The 27307-nt window shown below is 35.4% G+C and overlaps 2 long non-coding RNA genes across 2 annotated transcripts; one reads left to right on the plus strand and one right to left on the minus strand.

Moving 5' to 3' along the window:
* The first annotated feature begins 22404 nt into the window (after positions 1 to 22404).
* On the plus strand, positions 22405 to 23334 carry LOC135079341 (uncharacterized). Its single transcript, XR_010258782.1, has 3 exons — positions 22405 to 22691; positions 22777 to 22898; positions 23132 to 23334. It is a non-coding gene; the product is annotated as an uncharacterized LOC135079341 (long non-coding RNA).
* A 17-nt stretch (positions 23335 to 23351) lies between these two features.
* Positions 23352 to 23929, minus strand: LOC135079342 (uncharacterized). Its single transcript, XR_010258783.1, has 3 exons — positions 23885 to 23929; positions 23631 to 23799; positions 23352 to 23482 (listed from the first exon to the last, which is right to left on the minus strand). It is a non-coding gene; the product is annotated as an uncharacterized LOC135079342 (long non-coding RNA).
* Positions 23930 to 27307: the final 3378 nt, after the last annotated feature.

Below are 27307 nucleotides of genomic sequence, written 5' to 3' on the forward strand. Positions count from 1 at the left end.
AATAGTAATCTCTGGCGTCTTGTTTGCTAACTCTATTGAAACATTTTGATTTAAATGTAAAGAATTCTTTAGCGAATAGAGTCGCTACTCAAACTAAATTTTAAATAAACAACTTGAAAAAATCGAACTGCCTTTTGATTTTTTCAAGTTGTTTATTTAAAATTTATTTTTTAATTATTTCGCATGAAAACCTTACTGAGAGTTAGGGCTGATTTACTAGGTAACTTTTTAACTTAATTTTTCGGATAAGTTGGTGGGCGGGGCTTGTCAGTTGTCACTTGACACGTTTTGACTAGCAGTTTCATAGCAAACAAGAGCTTGACTACTTTACTCTTTGACATAGTCTTAAAATTTAATTATCTACTTAACTAGGTACTTAATACCTGTAAATCAGCCTTTAGAAAGATGACTTACTTTTGGAATGGCGTTGTTACAGTTGCCGAATAACTAATCATTATCTATAGCTATCCAATTCCACAAAATGACAAAATAAAATACCTACTTATTCGAAATTACTTAGTACCTACTTATTGATATTATAGGCTATGGTGGCTTATTTTGTGACATATCTGACAGCAAACTTTAAAATAAGAATCTAAACTAAGAATAAGACAGAAGTTTAACTTACAAAGTTTTCTGATGTCTTTGACCTTGTCTCACTAATTATCCTGGGTAAAAGTATTATTGCAAAAAATGAAAACAACACAATTTTTTTAAGTTGCAGGAACATTTTCAGTAGGTTAATGATGCTAAATGGAAGAATAATGTACTTCTAACCATTCGATTTCCAAACTTTTAAGTTAATGAGGCTTGATTTTGAATGATGATCACTGTTTGCATTTTTATATTTTTATACAGGATGTAACTTTGCATCCTTGTCATATTCACAGAGATAAATATAGCGAACAAATTATTTTCGATAAACTAGAGACTCTCACAAAGAAAGCACACTAAGTTTTTAGTAAGGTTTTGCAGTACAAATTGGAATAAATCAATTTTGGCTCGCACGTTCAACAGGCGCAATTGGAATAAACCTAGTGGGCGTCAGCTTTTTACAAAAGTGTCAAAAATAATTTTAAAAACAATAGATTTTAATAGATATTTCAAAATAGAAAGAGTCACCGTCGCCATCGCCAACAAAACGTAATGTGCATGTAAACGTAGTTATAGTAAACTAGTGATGTGTTTAAAAAAATATCGATAAAATAATAAAATACCCAAGATTAAAAAAACAAAATTTTAGGGCATTTTTTTACGGATTCTGATTTGATTGTGTTCAGTATCAGTAATATACCTACCTAGTTACCTCTGTAAATATGACAAGAATGCAAAGTGACACCCTGTATTTTGTAGTATTTTTCCATCAACTGGTAACAAAAAAACATTAACAATTCTTATGATATAATATGTTGAAATTAGAAATGAAAATAGTTACATTGTAAACCTGGCAGAAAATGCTCAAAAGTCTTAGATTTTTCCCTGGGTCGGAAGTCCCTGCCTAAAGTTTCACATCTCATCGTCATGAGATGTGAAACTTTAGGCATGGTGACGTAGTTATTCTGTTGTTAATTGACTTATAAGAGATTTTAAAATAAATTTTCCCAGTCTTAAACCGAGATTATTTGTTTTATAAATAGGCACACATAAAACATTACATTTCTGTTTCAAAATATCTGTGGATAACCACCTGCTTCAGACCAAAAGGTCCCGAGTTCGATTTCCAGTGAAGGCATAATTTTCTGCTCCGTTTGCTTGGTAAGACTTATTCTAAGTCCGCCTACATAGCTACTACTGCCTTACTTTCGCCATAAAAGATTCCCGGTGAAGCTCGCTTCTATCTTTCATCTGCTGGCCAGTAGGCCTAAGATGCGCGCCGCGATAAGCGGTTATCACGCCATTTTATCGATTTTCCCCATACATTTTGACGTCGATAAAAGTTATCACGGCGCGCATCTTAGGCCTACTGATCATCACTTTCCATCTGGTGAGATGCAGACCAAGAGCTTACTCGTTGTGGATAAAAAAAGCATTTTACTACTACATGCTATCAATAACTTAAGCTAGATGGGTCGTGTTTCTAGAGTTCTGAACCTGATAGAAAACCTCATAATTACTGAATCGCATAGGTAATGATAGCCAGAACGTGTAATATAAATAAAACAAGGTTTATAAAAGGCAAAATGCTAAGGTGATTTAAAATCAAAATTAATTTATTAAATCTTTACCAAATTATTACAAATCAAGAATACAGTCCTCAATCCACATCTATTACCATTAAACACGCAATGGTGATGATTTATCAGTCAAAATTCCCTCATGATGTTTCCAAATAAATAAAACACAAAAATTATTGAAGATGTTTATTAACAAACGGAAAGACTTGTGAGTAAAGCCTAGGCGCATACCACCGATTTTTTGTCGGCCGATAGTTGGACTCGATTCTAATTTGTATGAAAAATCGGCCGATACCAATGTGCGCTCTTTCATACATGTCCATACTGATTAACAGCCCGACTCAACTATCGGCCGACAAAAAGTCCATAGTCTGCGGTGCTTCAAAATAGTTTTTTTTTTATGTGACAGGAGGCAAACGAGCAGACGGATCACCTGATGTATTAGTACGATTAGATGGATATTATGATTATAAGCTGATCAGATTCCTTGACCATTCCCACCGCTGGAACTCCTGCGTAGCCAGGATCTACACTCTACAGCTTGACCGTATAAAAACCCAAAAAGTGAAGATCAAGTTTGACAACTGATTACATTACAAAAATTCAAACTGTAGATTGATGGTTTAATTTCAGTTTTACATTAAGAACCTATCTATATCACACTATTAATTATAAACAACAATCGAGTTATCAATGCAAAGTAGGTTGCCCTGTTTCGTATGTGAATAAGCATGTACTAAATATTCTCCATTAGTGAAAACTGATCCTAAAAGGTAATTAGCCATGAAAGCCAGGTTAAATTTTAGAGGATAGAAACCCTGAAACAAACAAAATACACATTAATCATGTACGAACGAACGAGTATATAAGATGTATCTATCAGCCAATTCCACTGCTGGACAAAGGACACCCCTAAGGATTTCTACAAAGACCGGTCCTGCGCTGCCTGCACCCAGGTACTTTCCGCGACCTTCATCAGATCATCGGTCCATTTAGTGGGAGACCAGCCACTAGACTACGTCTTCGTGGTCACCGCTCGAGAACTTTTCTGCCCCAGCGGTCATCAGCTCTACGAGCTATGTATGTATAATGTGTCATTGCTTACACTATTATATCAGAGTAAATACATCATTAGGTCATCTTCATAGAAACGCACCGAGCGCGGTTTGTATGTGAGCGCGCCAAAATACCCCGTGCCCGTGCGTTTCTATGAAGATGACCTACTCATTTGTATTTACTCAGATTATATTTTAGAAACTTGGGTGCATAACGATGCAATGACGAATTCAAAACTATAATGAAGCCTGCGAATGTAACATGAATAAGTTTAGAAGCACAAAGCTTGTACTATTACAACTAGATAGTGGTTATCAACAGCTACAGTTCACGCGAACTTTAAACTTTTCAATACATTTCCCCAAGAATAATTAAATTAATTTATAAATACCTTGCTAATGTGACAATCTGAAATGTTAAATTGTTTTTTAATTAGCTCAGCAAAGATAAAATGGTGGCATGGGTCGGATTTGTAGTTCCATAACAGGATTTTCTTTTTCCCTTCTATCTTATTAATTTTCATGTGAACCTAAAACAAATATTGTGATTTTTAATTTAAACCTTTTTTTCAGGAGCCCACACCACATGTTAATTCTTCAACCAGTTGTATTATTATGGTTTTGTTCCCCAGTGGACAAAGCACATGATGTGCCCTGCGTGCCCAAACAACTGCACGCAGGAAGATTTAATGAAGGCTACTAACAACGCCACTCTTGTGGCGGAGTTTTGGGCTGTCAGTGTGTAGGTTTGTTGTCGTCACGACAAGAAGAAGAATAATGTATTATTTTGCAACAAACATAATATTCTCATTTGCCAACAACAACGCTAGACTACTTACTTCTTCTGCAAATACATCAATCGAGAACGTAACATTCATGTACAGGATACAATGTACGTCATCGTATTGTATTGTTAAATCATAATACAAATTTTTAGCTTTTGGTCAGCGACATACTTAAAAATTATACCACTGTGCATTTAAACCTCCCTGAAATAATTTAAAAACAATTTATATTATTCATTTCATCCATTTATATTATACAGATTACAAATTACAATACAACAAAAAATGTAGAGGTTAATATGTACTTGTACAATGAAAAGAATATTTATGTAAATAAAATGGATTTAAAATACTTACATATGTACAGGATTTTTTTTCAGTGATTATTTTTGGTATTGACGACAATACACCAAAGGCAAATAGGAGGATCATTGTATCCGTCATATGCATTTTTAAATGAACATAATGACAAAGTTTAGAATACAATCATCAACTCTAAACTCCACAATTATGACGTAAGAGTGAGTTAATGAGCCATGAATAATGGCTACATTATAACATTATAATAATATTAAAATTACTATACAGTATTAAACTGTGTGTAACATTCGCGGTTATGTATGTGATAAAAATAAAAAGAGAACATGTCGTACTTGTACATCGTACTTTTCTAACTATTGCAAATAATTTCACCCAATTTAAAAAGCAACTAGGTATAATGCAGTAATTAAAATTTAAACTTTTTTGAAACAAAACCCCAGCGGCGGCAGAGCAAACAAATTACCTAGAGGTGTTGGCGTTAATTACTGCAATACTTACGGTTTTGATTTTGACTGCGTTCCTATAGCACATTAAGTACGGCCTGTTCATCTCCGCGAGTTTACATCGAAAACAAAACACGCACGATGGCCCACCTACAGGATACTATTCAACAAGGCCTCACATACGAGCGAACATTGACTCACGCACGCGTATTCTTGTGTATGATGGAAGAAAATAAAGAAAATGGTGTACTAAACACTGTGCAGTATTTAACTGCCTAAATAATAATAAAAACACAGAATGTACTTTTTTAAGTTGCCTGAAGACACTGAGATGTAAATAAGTAGTTAATATTATTCATGATAATTCATGCTAAATCCTATATTTCCTCCGCCATTTTCCACAGTTTGGCACCTCACGCCACATCATTTTACCGAAGTCAGCCCTATAGCTTCGGCGCAATGCCGATCACTGACGTTTGTCAACAAAATGGTGCTTGACTCTTGAGACAGGCTAAATTACACCATATTGTTAATGACATTGAGCATACATTTTTTTAAATACCTTCGCGAAGTAAAACTTCTGTACGTAGTACGTAGAATAATAATAATTCTGTGGTAGTAGGTAGTAATTTCTTTTTTCCTTCACTTCGAGCGTTTCGAATATTTATTAGCCAGTGTAAGAAAAATAATCAAGTGACACATACAATTTGAAATAACGGTATCAATTTGTCATATTCATTAATATACTAATGTTAATTCACTCACTTCTGTAGACAAACGTGACGTTTTCCGCAAAGAAGTCTTCATACCTACTCCATAAAAAACTTATAAATTAATTTTCATCCCAATTTCCTCTGACATATTTAAAGTATCTTCCGACAAAAGAGAAAGAACTTCATTAGAACCTGCTTAACAATGTAAGTCACGTAAAAAAATCTTTTCAACAATAGAATTTACCATAAAATATGCCCAAGCAGATGAATAAAGGTCTCTTCGGACCTAATTTGACGCACTTTGTCCGTCGGTATATCCCCATTTAAAAGTCTAAGCCTATTTAATTCACGACAATGACTTTTATAATTATTTATTACAAGCAGAACGTTACATTTGAGGAAAATGCGTAGGTTGATTCAATGTAGGCTCCATTATTTCCATTTCTATTATCTGCCAATCATAATTATATTTCGTCGCTTCATTCTTCAGATATAATTAACCAGGTAGTCCCTTTTAGGTGCTGGCAACATCGCACAACTTTTAGAGAATTCAAATATTATCTGTGTAACGACTTTTTTCCCCACCGCGGCGCCCGCGCGCTCCGATCGCTAGCTCATTCTTTTTTTGTGCGAGGCAACGAGTACACGTTCCGTCCAATATGCCGAAACGCAGTAGGGAAGAAAAGATCGAGCGTTATCGGAAGAAAATAAGGAAGTTACAAGAAAATAAAAAGACTTACCGCCGCCGGATTATTGAATCTGACGATGAAGATAGATAAAGATAAAGATAAAGATATTTATTTGCAAGAATAGGTAAGTACAGGTTATTGTTGATGTTACATGTATTAAGGACTCTATTCTGTTAAAATATTTTAACATGCAAATTTACGGGTAAGGAATTCCCGAACACTGTAGAAACAAACAGTAGTCAGCCATTCCCGAAGCTTTTTCACCATCAATTTTGTAGGGCCATTTTTATATACATCAGGAATTTTGTTATACACCTCAACACACATGCAGTAACAATTTTTCTTAATAAGTGAAGTTCTTGGGCAAAAGGAAAGAGCTAGCCTATCTGAAGACCTTGTGTTTCTGGGGTACACTTCAGCCGCGGTTTGGAACAGTTCTGGATGTTGTCTTACAAACTTAAAGATTTCTAATATATACATTCCAGGTACAGTAAGTATGCCCAGTTTGATGAATATAAGACGAAAATCAATGTAAGTAAAACTTTCATTTTCTCAAGTGAATAAAAGTGAAAGTGAAAATTTTCCATAAATAGACCGACTAGTATGGATTGACTGCGAGTCAATAAATACAATACAAGGTTCATTGGGGTTGACTGCGAGTCTTCAACAATGATACTATTTTACACGCCCGCCATGACGGCGCCGTGACCTACATATTTTTATATCGGCCAGTAGGAATTAACTGCGAGTTAATGACTACACAATTATATTATAGATTTATATTATATAGGCATATACATCGGGGTGAATCGCGAATTTTCAACGATGTAATACAATATTTGTTGAGTAGTTACTACTTATAACTAAACACATTTTCATAAAATAAAATATTTCTACCCACATTTTAAATATAGTTTTATATTGTTTTAGGCTACCTAGAATCGCCGTCCGAGGCATGTATTAATATACAAGAACCTCAGGACAACGATATTTCGATACCAAATGACGAATTGGTACAGAACCTATTAAGCGATTGTCCAACCGAAGCGAAGTCAGCAGAAAACATTTCTGCCGACCCGCCAAACCTAGAAGAGCCTTCGTTAGATCCTGAATTGTTCTCAGCTCTGGGTGAAACGGAATCCGATTCTCCTGAATATGGCGAAAAAATCTTAGACAGCCAAGCCAAGTTATGGCTACCAATTCTAAAGAAAGGCGTTCCAAAGGAAGCCAAGGACAAACTGCTCAAAGAATACGCTGTACCTGACAATTGTCGCCTCCTGCAAGCCCCAAAACTAAATGCAGAAATCGCAGCAGCTCTTCCAGACATGGTCCGAAACCGAGACAAGAGTTCACTCTTGGCTCAGCAGCAGCAGCTAGGCTTGGGAATAACAGCGTGTAATAGAACACTAGACCTATTACTATTGAATGGGGACAAAGTTCAGGCGATAAAGCACCTGAGTAATAGTTGTCGTTTATTGTCGGATTTGCACTTCATGTATACACAAAACCGCATAAAATTAATCACACCAAGTCTAGACAAAACCTGTCTCAACGTGATTAACGACGCTGAAAGAGATAGTACTCTGTTTGGTGAAAAACTGGGTGAGAACATCAAAGCTGCGAAAGCAATAGAGAAGCAAGGGCTTCAAATAAAGAAAGGACCAACCCAAAAAGCTCCAGTGACGTATCCTCAGCAAGCTGGCGCTCGTCCGTCCTACCAGGGAAACTGGCAACCTCCTCGCTTCCAGTCGAACAGAGGGGGGCGGGGAGGGAACCGACGCCATCCTCCAGCACCGCAGATGCGCCGGAACAATCAAACCAACAACACAAAGAACGCTCAACAGAGCAAACCTCGTGCGCCAGCGCAGCAGTAACACAGGCACACGCCGGTCGTATAAAATACTTTTATAATTGTTGGCTAAAAATTACAGAAAATCCGGTCGTTCTCGATTGGATTAAAAATGGATTTTCCATCCCCTTTTGCGACAATGTAAGACAAACAGTAGTGCCACGTAACAATTTTTCAATAGACGAAAGACGAGACATGAAACATGCTATTGAAAAATTGTTAGCGTTAGGGGCTATAACGCCATGTAAACCGAGAAATGATCAGTTTTTATGTAAAACTTTTTTGACTCCAAAACCAAACGGGGGCAAGAGATTTATATTAAACTTAAAACCGCTAAATAAATTCATATCACCCCCTCACTTTAAGATGGAAGACTACCGTACGGCAGCAAAATTAATTCCTGATAATGGATACCTTGCCACTATTGATTTAAAAGAGGCATATCTTCTTTTACCTATCGATAGCGCGGACCGTAAATACCTCAGATTCGAATTCGAATCTGATTTAAATTCAGTCATTACATACGAATTCACTGCTATGCCGTACGGTTTGTCTTTAGCACCTAGAGTGTTCACAAAAGTAATGAAAGAGGTGATATCCTTTCTAAGAAACCGAGGTTTTAGATCAACAATCTACTTAGATGACATTTTATTAATCGGTGATACTTATACAGAGTGTCTTAACAATATTAACGAAACCTTAAAGTTGTTACAATGTTTAGGTTTTATTGTGAACTACCAAAAGAGCTGTTTGATACCCCAATCTACTTGCAAATTTTTAGGATTTGAATTTAATACCAAGGACATGACAATGAGTTTGCCACATGCCAAACGTAACAATATAGCACAGCTAGTAAAAAAGTTTTCTACCTTACCAAATTGCACCATCCGTGATTTTGCCCAATTAATCGGAGTATTAACATCAGCGTGTCCAGCCGCTAAGTATGGGTGGCTGTACACAAAAATTTTAGAGAGACAAAAATTTCTTTTATTATTGGAACACAACAATAATTATAACGCAAAAATAAAATTATCGGACGAAATACTTCGAGATCTTAACTGGTGGAGTAATAATATATATTCTACCTACAACCATATGAGACACACTCATTTTCAATTTGAGATTTACACAGACGCGTCTCAAACCGGATGGTTAGCCGTTTGTACAAATACTAACCAACATGCTAATGGGATGTGGACCATTTCAGAACGTAATAGACACATAAATTACCTAGAACTATTCGCAATTTTTCTAGGGCTAAAAACCTTCTTTAGCCAAGAAAAGGACTGTACAATATTGTTACGTGTGGATAACACCACAGCCATCAGCTACGTGAACCGGATGGGGGGAATTCAGTTCCCTCATCTAAATGAACTATCCCGACTAATTTGGCAATGGTGCGAGGAGCGTAACATATGGATTTTTGCTTCTTACGTAAATACGAAAGATAATGTTGCAGACAGTGATTCTAGAATTATTAACCCGGACACTGAGTGGTCTTTGTCACAAAAAGCTTTCCAAATTATTCAAGAACATTTTGGCGAATTTGAAATTGATTTGTTCGCTTCGCGCACCAATGCCAAATGTGTAAATTTTATGTCTTGGAGACCTGATCCCGATGCGATGGCTGTGGATGCTTTTACTATAAACTGGCAAAGCTTTTACTTCTACGCGTTCCCGCCTTTTTCTCTGATTTTAAAATGCCTAAGAAAAGTGATTAATGACCAAGCATCTGGCGTTTTCGTGTTTCCCAACTGGCCTTCGCAGCCTTGGTTCCCTTTGTTGAAGAAGTTAATTTGCTCAGACATAATTTATTTTGATTGTCAAAAATACCCACTTCAATCTCTTTTCAGAGATCAACACCCGCTCAGCTCCAACCTTACCCTGGCGGCTGCGAAGCTCTGCGGCAAGCCTTCGCTCAGCGAGGTTCCCCCCCCCAGAGGCAATCACCTTAATGCTCGCTTCGCTAGCTGACAGCACTATGAAGCAGTATAATGTTACACTAAAGCTTTGGTGGCAATATTGCTCAGAACAAGACATTAATTTATTTGCGCCTTCACATACATCAGTGCTATCTTTTTTAAGTACACAGTTCTCTAATGGATGTTCCTATAGTAGTTTAAATAGCCACCGCTCCGCGTTGTCGTTACTCTTGGGCAACAGCTTTACATCGAATGACGATGTCAAGCGGTTGCTTAAGGGAGCGTACAGGTTAAAACCGGCCACACCTAAGTACTCCGGTACTTGGGACCCGCAATTGGTTCTGAATTTTGTTTCACGATGGCACCCTAATGCCGAATTATCACTAGAAAAAATAACGAAGAAGCTAGTTGTTCTCCTAGCTATCTGCACTGCACACCGAGTGCAAACTCTCTCACTTATAAAGTTAGAAAATATCAGTTTTTCAGAACAAGGCGCAAAAATTTTTATAACGGATTTAATTAAAACCTCTGCTCCGGGTCGTCAGCAACCTATTCTGAAATTGCCATACTTTGCTGAGAATATCAGCATATGCCCTGCTACAGCTCTCAGAGACTATATTTTTGTTACAAAAAATAAGAGACCTGCTAGCACGGGTAGATTATTATTAACATTTAAAGCGCCACACAAAGCAGCGACAACTCAGTCGATAAGTCGTTGGATCAAGCAAGTGCTGTCAGATAGCGGAGTTGACACGACAGTGTTTAGCGGACATAGTACGCGACATGCCGCGACTTCGGCCGCTCACTCACGCGGGGTGTCCATGGATACCATTCGCAGAACGGCTGGCTGGACCAGCTCCTCTAACACTTTCGCAAGGTTCTATAATCGTGAAATCCTTGAAGAAGAAAGCTTTGCCACGTCCGTATGCCTAAATTAAGATTATTTTAAGCTACATTTGCTCTTTAATTATAAATTATCTACCTGATTACTAGAAGTTTAGTTATTATTTGAGTTCAAAATTGTAATTTTGTTTTCGTCTTTAATAATATTAAAAAGACAAGTTACACTATCAAAAACTTTCTTGTTATTTCTACTCTGAAATTCTACCTGGTTAATTATATCTGAAGAATGAAGCGACGAAATATAATAAGTGATCAAACGAACTTCACAAGCGAAGTTCGATCATTATTATATGAGTCGCTTCATTCGAAGATATAAGTTCCCTCCCCCCCATAACTATATGTACTTATAACAAAGATTTGTTAACGTAATAACCCTTATCAAGAAAGTTTTAACTCTTCTCTCTAAAGAATGAGCTAGCGATCGGAGCGCGCGGGCGCCGCGGTGGGGAAAAAAGTCGTTACACAGATAATATTTGAATTCTCTAAAAGTTGTGCGATGTTGCCAGCACCTAAAAGGGACTACCTGGTTAATTATATCTTCGAATGAAGCGACTCATATAATAACACTGGCCTACAGCCATTTTGGTGCCGGGGATTTAAGACCTGATTTTAAGTATGTCTTACATGGCGATATCGAAAATGTAATCAGTTTTTCTCTATCAGCTCTAGTTCCCGAGATAAGTGAAAAACAATTTTCACAATTAATATTTATTTTTATTAGCATTAAACATCAAGAAATTGTCTTTTGAGTGATTTTTTCGAATGAAACTTACTTGGGCAATCTCGCATGATTCCCAACAGTAGTTGACCATCATTTAAGTGTCCCATCTTCCTTGGTATCTACTCTCCATTGTTTTTATATCTTGGTGAAAACGTTTTCCTTGTTCTTCGCTTAGTTCTCCTAAATTTTGTTGGAGTGGATCTGGGTTACTGTTGAGATAGTTTAATTTTATACCCATATAACAGCCTAAATCTTTGAATTGAACTAGCACATCCTATACTACTCTACATAGTTTTCAGCCTTATGCTTTCCGAGGAAATTTTGTAGAACTGGTACAAAAGATATCCACGCAAGCCGTTCCACATAATTCATAGAAATCTCAAATTTAGTGGTGTCTTTTATTAATAGACTTATTTGAAGTCCATCAAAACTACCTTCTTTTAGTTTTTCAGTACTTAAACCACGAAAATTCTGTGAAATTAACTGCAAAAATTGACTATTTTTGCCATATCATACGCACTCCAAGCTTCAAAAACTTACGTGTGCTTTTCTCCCATCGTCGCAGATGTTCAACGCATATTTTACATACAATATGAAGCAGCTACACTTAATTTTTGTGCCGAATTTCGATACCAAAGTGAGCAAAATACAAGCGATTTTCCGTGTTTTTAATGGTTTGACGCTGATCTTTCAGTAGTATTCACCACAAACTTATCAAAATGAACCAGGATCGTTAACACAACATCTGGACGTACTAGCCATATTAAAATAGTAACATAAAGTTTATCGATATTAATGTAATAATGACTATTTGCTAACAGGCGGGAAAAAAATTAAAATAAGGGTAGTCTACAAACTAGAGCTGATGAGTTGAAATGAAGTATGTGAATATATTGTCCATTACCCATTTCATCGACCGCATAAACAAAAAGAGCTGCACCAAAAAAAAAATTTTTTTTTGCAGGCCTGTGTAATGATCGAACTTCGCTTGTGAAGTTCGTTTGATCACTTATTATATACTGTAAAAACTTCGTCAGCTGTTTAAAATACCGTAAATGATATGTTTTTAGGGTTTATTATTTATTAATGATAGATAGGTATGGCATTTAGGTAGAAGAACATGTTACGAGCATTAGTTAAATAAAGGTCTTTAGGAAAACAATTTAGTGACTCATGAAATTCATGTGCGTAGTGTTTACTCATCCCTTCCGGCCTTATAATTATGTGCCTGATTTATTCACTGTCAGACGCCTAAAGCGGTTCATTATCTGATACTAGGATTTTGACCTCAGTCATTTCAACCCACACGATAAAAGTAGCAAAGAAAATCCAAGTAGGTAAATATGACGTCACACGGCATGGTAAGAACAGTTCCACAGGACGCACTCCCAACTGTAGAGTGGCTCAGATGACCCAGGGATGTTGGTAAAACCCAGTGGCCCAGTGACCTGCATAAAAATGTCAGATGTTATCAATGTCCTATGGCCTTAGACTTTCTCTAACGACTACCGAGTGATTATAGCTGAAACCAACTCTTAACAAGCCTTCCGAAGCACGCTTGTGGTAATTACCCACGACATTGGAATCGTAACCTATCCATCAAAACGCTACCACCACAATGACTTCGATAGAAGTAGAGTAATATGTATAATAGAGTATCGTACGTTCGATTCAGCCGAATGACGTCCACTGCTGGACAAAGGCCTCTCCCAAGGATTTCCACAAAGACCGGTCCTGCGCCGCCCGCATCCAGGCACCTCCCGTGACCTTCACCAGATCGTCGGTCCACCTCGGGACTATTCCCACCTCTCGTTCCCACCACTGCCACTCCTGTGTAGCCAGGATCTACAGCTTGACCGCCACAAAAACCCAACCAATGAAGGTCAAGTTTGTCCCGTTATCGTCGGTCCACCTAGTGGGAGGCCTGCCCACACTACGTCTTTTTAATCTTCTTTTGATTTTCATCTCATTACATTTTTCCAAAACACGCTGAAGAATTGCCGTATTATACTACCCTGAGACGCCCTCACCTGCACTGAAGGTGTTCTTTGTTCGGGAACAATGCAGTGTCTATTAGTTATCACAAAGGCGTACGGCCTCACAACTAATTGCTTTGCCAATTAATGCGGATGACACATCTTTGCGGTGCACCGCGTTTGATCCAAAGATGCTCGTTTGGGATGCAGTGAAGTTATGCATTCGACGTAAAGTGAATTCAGTTGCGACTCTTTGAGCCAAAGCATGTGCTTGTATTGCTTCATGTGATGCAATGTAGAAATGCATCTGAATCGCGCGATACGGCGAAATCGTGTCATCGCATCGTGTGCTTTGGTTCTTAGGCATTAGTGCAATTCGTGGTTAGACGCGGTATCATATACTTAAAGTAAAAACACTTTAATGACTTAGCATATACAATGAATGCAAACATGGTAGGCTCTAGAGTATTAAGGCGAATTGATATGGAACTGCGAATATCTTAATTTTATTATCCCTAGTTAGGTCGCTCGTACCTACGTACTTAAAGTTTCAATTCGTTTCTTTTTTTTAATTTTTTGCAAAATTCACTTATTATTTGTGCGATTGACTTTATATGTGCGCAACGAAACGTATCGAGACTTCCTAAAGTTTGAGAAACAAAGTTTGGCCTACTTTTGATCAATCCCCTTTGTGGTTTTGTTTTATTGCCATCGGAATCATAATAAATGGTTCCGTTAATGTTTCATGCTCTATTAAGGATTCATTTTACTACATAAATTACTGTGGTTTTTCGTTAATTACAGTTTCATATCTGTAAATGAATGTTTGTACCGCGAAGCTTTTATAGCCAAATTAATTAAACAACATTCGTTAGGATTTATTTATGAAATTGAATTGGATAGGTACATATTATGTAGTTTTAGCATTGGTAAACATCCTGACATAATATTTGTTTCCATCATTTTAAAATTTTCACAGAGAAATAAAAAAATGTTTTTGTAATCCTGTAAGGAAGTACATACCTACATAAAATGATAGTTCAATATGTATATCAATAAAAAAAAATACTTATGTTTTTCATACACACTTTTAAGTGAAATTTTACGTAGTGTTTTGTACCATGTTCCTATGCAAAATAAATGAATTTGAATTTGAATTTTTTTAACTGTCTATTCTAATTTAGCTGTCTATTCTAAAACTAATAAATCAATTCATTTTCCTTGACATTCTGATCAAGAACGTGTCTGTACCTACTAATTCAGAAAAAGCTCAACTTATAAGAAAAATACAAGTTGGTGCGGCCCGCCGAAGTGGGCCAAAACGTGAGAGGTTTTATTATAACAGTAATGACGCCAGGGTGTCTACTCTACACTATACATCAGATCCATCCATCTCTCTCACTCATGCCAGCTTTTAATGGAGAGTAAGAGAGACAAATATAGTTGTAATCTTCGAAATTGGCCTCCAGAGTAGCACCCAAAGACTTTTCTTGACGTTCAATTTCTCTGTACCTTTTGAAATTTACGATGGCTCTTAACCAATATAGGAGAAATTATGAAATGAGGGAATTGCTATAATTAAAGTTTCTCCGAAACAATTATTGTTCACTAATTAATGTTATTTGATAGAGTTTTAGGTTTATTAATGGAAAATTTTTGTAAATCTTCTTCAGGTATTTCGACGTTATTATTAGTGGTTAACGTTAAAAGCCAAAGGTAAGTTATTATTAGTGGTTAACGTAAAAAGCCAAAAGTTGTGGGGAGAAAAACGTAGAACGTCGTTACTTTTTAATCTTTTAAAAGAAAACCAAGAGGTCATAATGCTTTCTGAAGTTTATTTTTATTTTATTTATTTTTTATTTTTCTTTATTCAGAAAACCACAGCTCTTTATAATAATAATACAAACAGGTATTTTTGTTCTTACAGCCAATAATGGATTCTATATATTATTACATACTCGTAAAAAACAGTCAAAGGGGCAAAAATAAGAAACATAGGCTTGCATGCAGGTTGTGTGTGTGTGTGTGTGTGTGTGTGTGTGTGTGTGTGTGTGTGTGAGTGTGCGTGAGTTTTCATTTACCTAATAAGTCGCAAATCTCCCTCTTGAAAGAGTGCCTGGACGTGCAAAACAAATCGACTTGACTAAACTTTTTGTTATAAATGCGGTGCATTCTTGCATTTCAAGTTACAAAACATAGTTTAAATAATTTATTGCTTAATTAGTTTATGAGTTAGCAAGGTCATTTAAAACTTTGTAGCTATTATTAGTTCCATTATTTTCACTAAGATTTGTTAATGCAATCATGTGATTTATGAACTTCATAAGTTAAGAAAGGGATAGGATGATATCACAAATCTTTCTCGACCTGCGAAGACCCGATCCTTTTCGAGTCAATACTTAATCATAGGTTATGAGAGGACACCATCAAATTTACGATGGGCCGGGGCATCAGTAGACAGTGAATGACACTATTTGATCCAAGATTTAATGGACTTCTTTATGGAGATGACCCATAGGTCTAGGGAAATGGGTGCTAAGATTGATAGTATAAAGCTATGAATAGGTATGTCATATTAATTATAACTTTCATGGCAAACGCAAGGACCGGGATACATAGGAAACATTTTATTATTTCCTAAAACATAAAGTTCTTTAAATTTGTGAATTTTGGAATGGTTCTAATTAATAAGAGCGTCGAATGTACACACACAACACATTGATCCCCTAAGTGCCACTTACACCTGTATTCACAAACATTACTATGAGGTCTCATTTAAAATTTTAAGAGCTAATATAGTTCCATAATTTTTACTAAGATTTGTTAATGCAATCTTGTGATTTATGAACTTCATAAGTTAAGAAAGGGTTAGGATATCATGAATCTTTCTCGACCTGCGAAGACCCGATCCTTTTCGAGTCAATACTTAATCATAGGTTATGAGAGGACACTATCAAATTTACGATGGGCCGGGGCATCAGTAGACAGTGAATGACACTATTTGATCCAAGATTTAATGGACTTCTTTATGGAGATGACCCATAGGTCTAGGGAAATGGGTGCTAAGATTGTTAGTATAAGACTATGAATGAATAGGTATGATATATTAATGAAGACTTTCATGGGAAACGCAAGGAGCGAAAGGTACCCATCGGAAATATTTTATTCTTAAAACAAAGTTTTTTTTGTGAATTTTGAAGAGGCTCTAATTTTTAAGAGCGTTGAATGAACACACAACGAATGCTGCGCCTACGTCACAACACATTGATTCACATGCCACTTACACCCGTATTTACAAACATTACTATGAGGTCTCATAGTACGCGTGGACGCAAGGAGTCTCAAAAACCTAATCATAGACAATACTTGAGTGGCGGAGTGACACACACGAACCAATCACAGAGCTCTATTCAACGCTATGCTTGACTTTGCATAGCGTTTCTGCTTCACTTTAGCAAGCATCGTTTGTGAATACGGGTGTCTTAATATTAACTACAAACTCTATAAGCTCCAACTCTAACCCAAATTAAATTCGTACCCAACTTACAAAGACTCGTATAACAACTGCTAAATTCTGCGAGCTCAAGTAAGCTCCTAGATTCCAAAAGATTAACATGTCACTCCCTGTTTCTGAATTAATTGAGTTAACCCTACAAAAGGCACAGATTTGGACCGCATTTAACATTATCGTTGGCGTATAATTTATATTCAGGTAATAATGGTACCCTTTACAGGCTTCATTATGGCATGGGTTTTACGGTTGAGAACACAATGCGGACGCTTTAATTATCAATTTTATGTAATGCTTATTTATAATATTTAGCTTGGCGTAAAATTTCCGGCGTAAGCGAATATAAAATTAATTGTTATGAGACAGTTAACGTGTTTTATGTTACTTACCCTAATATTTGCGACAATTTCATCCTTGTTTTACATATAACTGACGTCTGTTCGATATACCTACGTATATTAACTAGCAGCCGCCCGCGACTTCGTACGCGTGGATCCCGTTTTACCCCCTTAGGGGTGGAATTTCGTAAAATCCTTTCTTAGCGGATGCCTACGTCATAACATCTACCTGCATGCCAAATTTCAGCCCGATCCGTCCAGTGGGTTGGGCTGTGCGTTGATAGATCACTATGTCAGTCAGTCAGTCAGTCACCTTTGAGTTATACAGTGTGAGTCACGTTAAAGTGTACATATGAAAATAAATGAAACTAGACCTATTTTTATCGGCAAAAAAGAGGTCAAAATTTTTTTTAGATTTTTTTTTAATTTTTTATAGATTTTTTTTTCTTCCAATTACTTATTGTAAAGAAAACGTAATAACTTTTAAACTAAGGGGTATATCCTGATAAAATAAAAACAGTAATAATGCTAAATAACAGACAATACTAAAAAATACATAAAATACCCTGAAAATGCCAACAAATAATAAAAAATTATACTTTTTGAAAAAAATCTGCTTTTAATTTCGTGTTTTTTTGGTTATTTGATAAATTTCTCAAAAAAATGCCCCTATAACAGGTAGTTTTTATTACTTTGTATTATTCTCTATCGTATTACCTTTGTAAAACCAAAAATTGCATGTCTCTATCCCTATCACAACATTTGCTATGATCGTTTGAACAAAGGCCTGCCACAACATTATTCTCCGCTACAGGTAGGGACAATTTTAATTTTAACTGAAATGCTTATTTTACTTCGAAATCTTTTGTTTTTATTTGAAATCTAACTTGTCTTTATCAAAATTACAAATCTAGAGCCATTTTCAGTTTCGTTGTTAACGAAGCGTAGAATGGCGCGCCCGGAGAGGCTTAGTTCAAACGATCATTGCAAACGTTGTGATAGGGATAGAGACATGCGATTTTTGGTTTTACAAAGGTAATACGATAGAGAATAATACAAAGTAATAAAAATCACCTGTTATAGGGGCATTTTTTTGAAAAAATTATCAAATAACCAAAAAAACACGAACTTAAAAGCAGATTTTTTTCAAAAAGTATCATTTTTTTATTATTTGTTGGCATTTTCTGAGTATTTTGTGTATTTTTTTAGTATTGCCTGTTATTTAGCATTATTACTGTTTTTATTTTATCAGGATATACCTCTTAGTTTAAAAGTTATTACGTTTTCTTCACAATAAGTAAATGGAAGAAAAAAAATTCTATAAAAAATTTAAAAAAAATCTCAAAAAAAATTTGACCTCTTTTTTGTCGATAAAAATAAGTCTAGTTTCACCTGTTTTCATATGTACACTTTAACGTGACTCACACTGTATATCAATTTACTCAAATTAAGCAGAGCTTGGTGCGGTAGGTACCCGCAAATCTAAACGACGACTATGATATACGTATGACTTAAAAAGTATTATGTCAACATTAACTGTTTATGACTTAGCTGTTTGATAAAAACCATCAGTTCAGGTCAAATAGCCCTCGTAAGAAAGATAAGATGATGAAGGTTTTGCAGATGGAGCAGTGCAGAACATATCTTCTTCGTCCAAATTCCAAACTTTTCTTTAAAACAGCTGACTTCAGGAGCCAAAATATTCAGTAAGTATACATCACACCTTCATCCCCTACACGGTAATCCACTTAAATTTTTACACGGTAAAATAAAGTCATAGGAATTCCTCAACGTTCCGCCATCAGAGGCGAGACGTGAAATGTGTGAAGCAGAGCGTAAAATACTGGTGTTCAGAAAATATTTCGTTCACGCTAACAAGATTGTTTATGAATTTTAGTTCACGTGAAAACGCCTTTCATCATCGGCGGTGAAAATTTTAATATTTTTACATGAAGCTGGTAACAAGCTTAATTTTCTTTGTTGATCTTAATTCTCATCTTAATTGAGGAAGGTTTCGCAATTGTGGAGTAAATCACGAAGTTCAAAAGAATTTGGAGTAAAGTTTTCCTGTTGAGTAAACTCGGAGTGTTTTTAACTAGAAAATGCTGTTATCTAGAATCTAAAATCTAAACAATCTCAAATTCGTTGCTTATTACGTATAGACAATCACAAGAACCTGTTATTGTCCTGTGTGTCACCACACGCCTAAGATGCATTTTTTAAAGTACAATATTGTTAATTACCTACTTTAGAACATCAATAAACATATTTTATCACAGTGTTACATAATAGTCTGTGTCATTGCAATGCTTCGAAATACTTTGACTATTGAATTAATGTCAAAAGCATCACTTAAAACTGCGGAAACCCGCTGCATAAAACAATGGTGGCTATAAAAGAATGCCCTGAGGTGCTCCACTGAAACGAGCGCCACAGCTTACAATATCTCTTTGTAATAGTTCAGCAATACTGCAGTCCTACAGTAATTAGTAAAGTTATTAGCTACACTGTGGTCATTAAAAAGTGGTTATTATATTTTTTGTTCCGACAAAATATTCGTTGTCATGCAACAGTTTTCTCTTAGCGTTGATATCTCTATTTTTCGCTTTAATTGCTTGAACCCACAAAGGCTTTTGTGGTTCACTGTGCAAAATGGATGCATTCCGTTCGTTTATTCTCAAAGCGAATAGATTTTTTGACTCTGCCTCCGTAGGTATCTGCCTGCACTCATGTAAGTATTTATTTTAAGATTTTGTAAGCACTCTTGTATTTTGCTTTTACACTAGAGTTCTGAGTATTCTGATACTAAAATTATGATATTTATCATAATTATGTTCCCAGTTATAGCAACTATAGGTACTACATCAAGAAAAACGAATCATACATTAGTAAGATGTGAGATAAGACTGGTACAGCAAGAAATGTCCTTAATGGATATACAGTAGAGTGTCTCGAGTTTACTTCAAGACGTATAATTTTTCCAACTCCCTACATTCATTCTTTTGACATCTCTCTAGGACATCTAGGATGTGCAATAAGATTTAAAATACATTATCTTGGATTTTTTTGTGCAATTGTGTATCTTGAATAATTTCTTTTTTAAGACTATTTTGTTAAAATTGACCAGATTGATTTGGAGTTAACATTAAAATAAAATTATAATAAAAAAAACCTTTTTAAAAACAAGATTGATTCTGAAATGCAGTTGTACTAAATGTTCAAATGCAATGTTCAAATAATTTCGAAGGCTTGTATCGCGCATTGAATTTATTCTTCTTTTTTCTGTTTGCGCTACAAGCTTTCGAAATTATTTGAACATTACATACAATTATTTTTTTCGATTTAGTACAACTGCATTTCAGAATAAAGCTTGTTTTTAAAAAGGCTTTTTTTATAATTTTATTTTACGCTTCTTAGTTGTATCTCAAACCTGGGCGGTCATCATTTAGCACCAAAGTGCTCGGGAAGACGAATCCAACGAACCCAAACTCGATGAGTTTCCGTCGTTTTGTTTAGGAGTTCCTATGGGCACCTCCCGAATCTATCATCAGGACCCTGGACATTATCTAGCACTAAAGTGCTCAAAAAGACAAATCCAACGAACCCAAATTCGATGCAATTCCGCCGTTTCCTTTAGAAGTTCCTATGGCCACCTCCTGACTCCATCATCAGACCAGCTCAATGGTACCATAACATTGCATTGTCATCGTACTTACATAAGTATACCAAATTTCAGCTCAATCGGTTGAGGAGAACTGGTCTTAATTTCAGTTGCAAGATTTGTCCCACACATACTAACAAGTGAAGTCAATATAAAGCTTGTAATAATAATAAAAAAAGCTTGTAGGTAATAAATAAAGCTTGTAAAAAGCTTGTAATATACACTGCATCTTTGAGTCTTGTTCAATATCCTTTAAAGTGGTAAATACATCAGCAATTATGTAGGTAAAAGCTATTGAAATAGGTAATAACATTTTATCGGCATCTCGGATCCAATTTCTCAGAAAGATACTGTTCTGATCCTTTTATCTCTTTAATTATATCTAAGCTGCGGAGGCTTAAGAAACTTCCAGAACTAAACTTACGGAAGGGTCCCAGCAATTTTCCCCTGTCACCAGAAAAGTCCCAACTAAGAAGTCAATACAATTAAGGAACCATTTAGGTAGATGGAAAGCTAAGTAGATAAGGAACCGCATTGATTTTATTAAATGGTTTGTTTTCAGTTATTATTTTGTTAATCAACTGCGACTAAAAATTGAATTATTTTGTTTTTTGTGTTATATTCCTACAATATTGCATTGACTTATTGATTAATTGTTATTTATAAAATACAGTCATTAATGGTAATAAAACCAGTAAAACAATTAAAAATAAAAGAACTGTAAGGTTCTAACAACGTTATCTTTACCAATATAGGTACATCAGTTTATAGCTATATCAGATTAATCCAATTCATCACTCTAACTCCATGTTCCTTATCAAGGCATTAAACACGTAATATCTTCATTTTGAAATGGTTTTTTGTTCATTTTGTTTATTTTTTCAGAGAAGATAAACAACAATGCTTTATGAAATAAACTAGCCAACATAGTATTTTAAGTTTCGTTTAAATCTACTTTTGGTTTGACCTTTGACAACAGTACCTCTAGCACGAAAAACTTTCGAGTTCGTTTCTTTTGCGTATTCAAAGTGCCATCGAAAAATTTTGTATGAAAAATTAAACAGCGCCCCCTATAGGTCATAAAAAGAAAAAAAACACCTAGTAAGAAAAACTTTCGATTTTCTTTCGTATCGAGTTCAAATACTAGGCGTGACGAAAAATGGATTTTGTATGAAATAACGTAGCACGAACCTAATTTTGACACTCAACGTCGTTTCGTTGTCGTTGAAATCATCGAATGTTGTGTCACTGTCAATTTTGTTGTGAGAAGGTTACGTTGATAAAAATTTTACGTGTTTTTGAGGCTTAAATGTGGAGATTATTGTGGTCGGCGAATTTATTTCCTTGTTTGGCATCATTTAGATTGTTTAGATGCTTTAAGTTATGAGATTAGGAAGCATCCCAACAGTGAGTAAAAAAATATATTTTGTGGACATTTTTCCTAATGTTTGTTTATTTCATATCTAATAGGGCAACATAATAAGGAAAAACTTAAATCCTGATGTTGTGGTTGTTGCAGCGATACCGCCTCAAAGTCAATAAACCTGCATTTTAGTAGATACCTACTTATGTGACAAATTGCCGGAAAGATAGTCTTATGGCAACAAAAAGAGTGTCCTTGGAACACAAGGCAAGTACATAATTTATTCATACATTCTGTGTACTCTACATACCACATGATTTCTTTGTCCTTTGATAGATAATAATTATTACAGGTTATATTATGTGCTATGCATTAAGATGCATCCAGTTCATACCAAGGCACTGATGGTATGAAGAAGCATTTGGAATTACTTAACCAATGCTCTCAATACCCCCAACATACTCGGAGAAGTAGGTAGGTACTCATGCCTACATAAGATTTATCCATGAACTATTTTATACAAATGTACACATGCATTCAGTTCTTAAGATCATACAGAACAAAACACAACAGGGTGATTCCATACCTTTGCTCGTAAGTGTTTTAGCCAGAAAGTTTTAGATCTTAATAAACTTATTTACCTAAACTAATAACTATAAAATTAATGTTATAGTATTCTACTCATCAACATTTATTAATCATTACAGGTACCTACCCTACCCAAACCTTACAAAGATCCAGCTCCGGCACAGAATAAGTAATAGGACCAAGGTTCCTGGGCACACTTAAGAAATACCATCAACACTTGCGGGCAAATAGACATTAATGGGATTAAAACAAAATATATGTGTGACAATTTATTTAATAAATACTTATAAAACATTAAACAATATTTTGAATTTCAATTAAAACATAGGTAGGTACCTAACAGTTTTAATTTTCTATTAATAGGTATGATACATGATTGGTAATAATCAAAATTGTTATTCAAATTGCTGAGAGTTTCAATGGCTGGCTGCTCATGGTTTCATATATTATCATCTGGCTACGGGTTTCCTCTGTAAAAGAAAAAGTAATGTTAACTAAATACTAATTTAACTTGCCATCCTAACAATCAATATGAAAGGGCATAACATTTCAGTTTGTCTAGAGAATGCATAGGTACCTACTTAAATAATAAAGATTCAATTATTACAATCAACATACCTTTGACTATTCTTTTCCTGTCCTGTTAGGTCCAAAAAAGTAAGGCTAAGAACTGCAAACCGCTGCACTTTGCCTTTGGACTTCCACTCGCCAAAAGCGAGATCTCGATGCTCTTGCAGGATTTTTGTTAATTTCTAGCTGTTAAATCTTCTCCTCCATTCCATAAAATCTAAAACAAGATAGAATTACAATATACATATTTAACTACATGATTTAACTAAAAATCTTTTCACTTGCTAATTTAATTTACTTACCGATGTCTCATCATGTTAACATCGTTAATATGGTCTTTATTTACTTAAAAACATAGCTTTATTACGACTTCTAATAACATTCTAAGAGGTTAGAAAATACGTCAAAACAAGAAAAATCCCTTGTCTTGTCACTGTCAGACGTGTGTGAGCGTGTGGCTGAGTGTGATTTTACAGTAGAAAAATAGAAGATAGATTTGTCAACGAAATTAATTTATTACAACAGTAGGAATACACAATAGATAGCTCTTTTTATAGTTCCAAAATACTGAACTGTCCTATGCATGACATTGACAGTGGGGCGCCACCGTCAATACCGGACCGCTGGTTCCGATTTTTGCCATGTTGGAAACCATATAGTTGAACGATGGTAGCGCCCCCCTGTCATTGAGTTTGGTGGGACAGTTCAGCGTGGGTCATCTATATTTTCTATGACACAAGTGACAATCAACAGAACATTGTTTCTATAGCAACTTATTCATAACGCCGCTTTGCTTGCCAGCTACATTAACAAGACGAAAGATGTTCCGAAATTTGTTTACCCAACAATATAAATATTGATTGGTAATAAATAATAATGGTTTTAAATACTTACATATTAAACAAACAAAAACGTATAAACAATTAATGAGGCGTTATGAGCATTATTCATCTTTGTAACTTATTTTTTTAAATTTTATAACATCTTAAAATAACGCAGCATGTTTCGGACGGAACACACCATTCCATGTTAAATAAAAAAAAACTTGTAAAATACTCTATGACTCGTCGAAAGAAGCTTGTCAAGTTCCTTGGCCTTGCGTGCCGACGAAAGAAGTTAGAAAGTTAAAAATCCTTAGTAAAACAAGAATGAACGTTTCGAGTTCGAACTCGAAACGTACAAAAATTCGTCCTCGTCTTGAACTCGAAAGTTTTTCGTACTAGTGGTACTGTACCGTGAAAAAAATCCTTTTATTCATCGTAAATTTTGTGGTACATAAAAAATCCAACACAAATATTCGAGTGTTTTGTGTTTTATTCGGAATTCATTCTGTGGTACACGGTTCAGTAAAAACTAAAAGGCTTTTCGCAGTGGCTTCAATTTTATGAAATTGAAAGGAAAAAAGTTCTCTACAATCCGCGATGGCTGCTAAAAATGTGTAGTTGAATGATTCAGTTTTCATCTAGACCTTTTCAGAAACGAAAGAAAGATCAGAGTAAAATCTTTGGACAGCAAATCGAGAATGAGTAATCTTTTGCAGACCTTTATTTCGCGATGATTTTTGCAAACGTAACATACTTTTTTAGTATAGAAGATAATTTACACTTGTACAGTCAGCGTCAAATAGTTCGTGACACCCAGAGTGGCCAAAAAGTTGATAACACAACCTTCTTTCAATGAGGGCCATCGTTTTTATACTTAACAGTTGGCACCCCTGGCGATTGACAGGACCTTACTCTACAGTGGCGCCATCTTGATGAGTGCAAATGCGATAGTCCTCCTACCACTTTAGCGCTCACCAGTTGGTGCCACTGTCTTCGCTACTAGCAAGTGACAGGACCTTACTCTACAGTGGCGCTAACTGGTGAGCGCTAAAACGATAGCCCTCATTGTAACAAAGACATGTTGCGAACTTTTTGGCTACTTTGGGTGTCACGAACTATTTGAAGCTGACTGTACCAGCATACTGGCTTATCTTACTCAGTGCAAACGGAAAACGTCCGACCCTCGTGACATATGAAAGTCTTGGTTCCGTGTAGTCGACTCTTAATTTAGGCTGTATTGTGTGGAATTTCTTTGAATTAAAATGTCATGTGGATGAAATTTATTCATAAATGTAATTGCTTCAGAGAATCTGTAAATTTAGGACAAATAAGCTATTTTTAAAGGTCATGGGCACCAATATTACGAACATGTTGACATTTCATGTGTCATTAAAATTAAGGCAAATCCTGTGCGTAGAGTAATTGAAACTTATTCTGGATTCAACTTCGGTATTGTATTTGGTGTATTAATAATTTTACAGATGTTTGTGATGTATTCAGATGCATTTTACTGCGTCCTTATAATAATTATCTACCTCTATGTGATTAGATAGTACTCAATTGCCAGGTAAATATTTTCCCACCACCTGGGAAATCCCAGAGCATTTTACCTACTTAAAAATATCGGAAACTATCTCCAGCATATCCCACTTGATAATCAATTGGATAACTTTTACAACCATGAGCTTTTTCAGCTCTAATTTCAGCTAAAAAATTACTTAAATAATGTGTACTCTAGCTCAAGTATACATATTTACTAAGACGCAGACCTAAATCAGCTCAGAAATTCCATTAAATATTCACCAGAGTTAGCATAGGAACCCACATCCAGCAAAGTGTCAAGTCCCCTCCATCTCAAAGAGACGAGGCGACAAAAATTGAAAAGGACCTGTAGGGGCCTACTTCGCGAAACCATATCGACGCACAAAAACCTACCTATTTCTATCACTCGCCATGTAAGATGAAATGTATGAAAGAGAGGGTTGCAGTTAAGAATTTACAAAAATTAGAAAAGACCTAAAGGGGGCTACTTTGCAAAAACGATATCGACTTTTAAAAAGCTGTCTATTTCTATCACTCACCACGGAGAACGGCATATCTGAGAGAGACGATTATAGTCTAAGTTTTACTCTTTTAAATCAAAGCAAAAGATTCTGCGTCACTGTGACCTGACAAAAATAGGTTGTAGGTTGAGTTTCCTAAGGTAGCAGATGCATATTCAAGATATTTTCGTATTAAATAATTAACTTTTAAAAAAAATAAAACCGACTTCAAATGCGTGAACACAAAAAAAAACTAAAAATTAAAAATATTGCGTATAAAAAAGTTCATCCCCAATTTTCCACCCTTGGGGGTGAAATATTTTCTTCAAATTCGCATGAAACCACCCTTTTGATAATACCTATTCAACAAAAAAATAATCGTTCAAATTGATTTATAATCGGCGGAGATATTGCGTATAGAAAAGTTCATCCCCAATTTTCCACCCTTGGGGGTTGTTTTTTCTATTATTAAATTTAAATGGGACCACCCTTGAGGTATTACCTATACGCCGAAAAAAGATTTGTTCAAATCGGTTCATAATTGGCGGAGTTATCGCGTAACAAACATAGAAAAAAAAAAAAAAAAAAAACATACGGGTCGAATTGAGAACCTCCTCCTTTTTTGAAGTCGGTTGAAAATAAACACACTTTGTGCACAGTGATTATTTCTAAATAAATAGAGGTGTAGCACGAAATGGCTTACGTGTTTCATGACGTTTTACATCAATTAAAATATTACAGTAAAAGTATATTTAAAGTATTTTTAGAAACAAATTCATTCCTTAAAAGCTGATTTATTTAAGTAATTGATATATTATTCTCGAATTTCAGCGTCAAAAATATCAAAAACAACAAGGCA

Source organism: Ostrinia nubilalis, chromosome 16, assembly GCF_963855985.1.
Source record: "Ostrinia nubilalis chromosome 16, ilOstNubi1.1, whole genome shotgun sequence".
In the NCBI taxonomy this organism is placed as follows: domain Eukaryota; kingdom Metazoa; phylum Arthropoda; class Insecta; order Lepidoptera; family Crambidae; genus Ostrinia; species Ostrinia nubilalis.